The sequence below is a fragment of the Pteropus alecto genome, unplaced genomic scaffold (genome assembly GCF_000325575.1).
Source record: "Pteropus alecto unplaced genomic scaffold, ASM32557v1 scaffold35, whole genome shotgun sequence".
Lineage (NCBI taxonomy): Eukaryota > Metazoa > Chordata > Mammalia > Chiroptera > Pteropodidae > Pteropus > Pteropus alecto.
In genome coordinates, this window is record NW_006437828.1 from 11,645,897 (window position 1) to 11,648,240 (window position 2,344).

The 2,344-nt window shown below is 35.0% G+C and overlaps 1 pseudogene; it reads right to left on the minus strand.

The window, feature by feature from the left end:
- Window positions 1-229: 229 nt before the first annotated feature.
- On the minus strand, window positions 230-348 carry LOC112482267 (annotated as a pseudogene).
- Window positions 349-2,344: the final 1,996 nt, after the last annotated feature.

Below are 2,344 nucleotides of genomic sequence, written 5' to 3' on the forward strand. Positions count from 1 at the left end.
TGCCGATAAGCACAATCTAATTGAGCTCTCTGTGTTTGTGGATCATTACATACAACATATCAATTAGTTTCAAGAGCTCTCGTTGAACATTGATTCTTTTTTTTAAATTTATTTATTTATTTATTTTTAGGCGAGGCAACCCTTGGTAGACCTCACAGATTGCAAGGGCCTTGTCAGTTTACAATATCCCTTATTTACTTACTTACTTATTTATTTACATTATTTTCTATGTCTACAGCACCTGGTCTTCCTAGGTGGCCTCACATCCAAGTCCTAACCAGGCCCGACCCTGCTTAGCTTCCGAGATCAGATGGGATTGGGCACGTTCAGGGTGGCATGGCCGTAGACCAGCATTTATTCTTTTACCCAGTATTTTTCTTAATTAAATCTTTAGGTCTATAAAAGTGAAGACATTTTAAACTAAAAGGGTGTTGAATGTAAGGAATAAAAGTTTTGGTACTTTTGATCTAATAGAAAGCAAACTAGAGGAAGCATTTTCTTCTGTACTTTTTTTTGTTTCAGATGTAATGTTTCCTACAAAATATTATATTTTCATGTTCTCTTAAGTAGAATATAGATCTTTAAAACATGAAAAGCTTATACAAAATGATTTGCCTTTACAACGACTTCCAAGTTGCTCTTAAAATGTCTTCATTTCTGTGAACATTTGCTAGACTGAATTAAGCGGAGCTTGTGTAACAACTTTTGAAGATAATAATTTAACTGTAACTCACCACTTGATGCTAGGATTTCAGAATTTTAAAAACCAGTGTATTATAATCACATAGACCATCAGATATAATTTTTTAAAATATTGCTCAGGAGCGTTTTTATTTAACTTTAAGACTACACGACAAAGCCACTACTTTGTACATATGAGGGAAATAGGCCTGGGATTAATCTCTCTCCATAAACAACTAGAAAACCATAGGGAAGAGCTATTTTCAGATATTGAATGACAGGCAAGCAGGACTGTGATCCTTGAGAGAAAGGAAGAAAACAAGATGTGTTTGTCTCTTGAATGTGCTTTCTGCCTGTAGGTAATTCTGGAATGTAGTTCAGGGAAAATGAATTCAAGGGGAGAACAGGAAGTCTGAAGTGACTTAATTTTCAGCCTGGGAAGTAAAGGAAGCCATTCTGGAAAAAAAAAAAAAAAAGTTTGGTCCTGAAATCTTCGCAGGAGGCATCACTGGGTGTTTGTTTGGCTAACGGTGTATCTTAAAATCTTAGACCAAAATCCAAAGTGAGCAGGCAAAGGAATTTCTAGAAAAGAAAAATGGCAAAGAAGCTGTGAGGCAAGTCCCCAGAGCTCACCCAGGACTAGACATTATTCAAATTCTAATAATCCAGAATAGAGAGAACTCTTTGATACAAGAGAGGGCCATGGAGCCCCCAGGATGGAGGCACCATAAAAATGGCGGATGGGTTCTGCCATCGTAGCCCCGTTAAAAAGAACATGACAACGAGGTTTGATAGGATCAAACTTTTCTTCCAATAACTCAAATGCCTGCCAGAACAACATATAATACTCTTGAAAAATACAACAAAACCCTACTTTCAAAAACATAAAAAAAATCAAGTATCTAACAAAATTAATGGACATGTGAAGAAGGAGGAAATGAGACAAATATCCTGGAAAATATCAATTATTAAAAATAGAACCGGAAATAAAAAAAGATGTACCTAGTAGACAATTGAAAATACGTATTATGCTCAAAGATATGCGGGAAAATCTGAACATAAAGAGGAGATAAATGAAAGATGAATAAGAACCAAGTGGAATTTCGAGAGTTGAAAACTACAATATGTGAAATAAAAATATCGATGAATGATATAGCAGCCGAGTTTACACCACAGAATAAATAAAAATCAGTGATCTTTAAGACACTAAAATAGAGATTGCTCCAAATGGGGCACATCAAGGAAAGAGACTGAGAATAAAAAGAAACAAAAGGAATTTCAGGAAACTGGGAAATATCAAGCATTGAAATCACAGAGAGAGGAAGCGGGAAAAAAATGGAAGAAATTGCCAGATTTTTCCAACTTGATTGAAACAACAAATCCACAGATCCAAGAATCCAAATGAAATCCAAGCAGAAAAAGACACAATACAGAACACACACACACACGCGCACGCACGCACACACACACTGTCATTCTTGAATTCTATGCGTAGTTAAAATATCCATCAAAAAATTATGTGAAATAAACACATTTAAGAGATACAAAATTTGTGATAATTTGTCATCAGTGCACTAGTACTGTAAGAAATGTTAATTAAGCTCTTCAGACAAAATTATACGTTATAGAGACTTGAATCTAAATCAAAGAAAGTTTCTGAGTA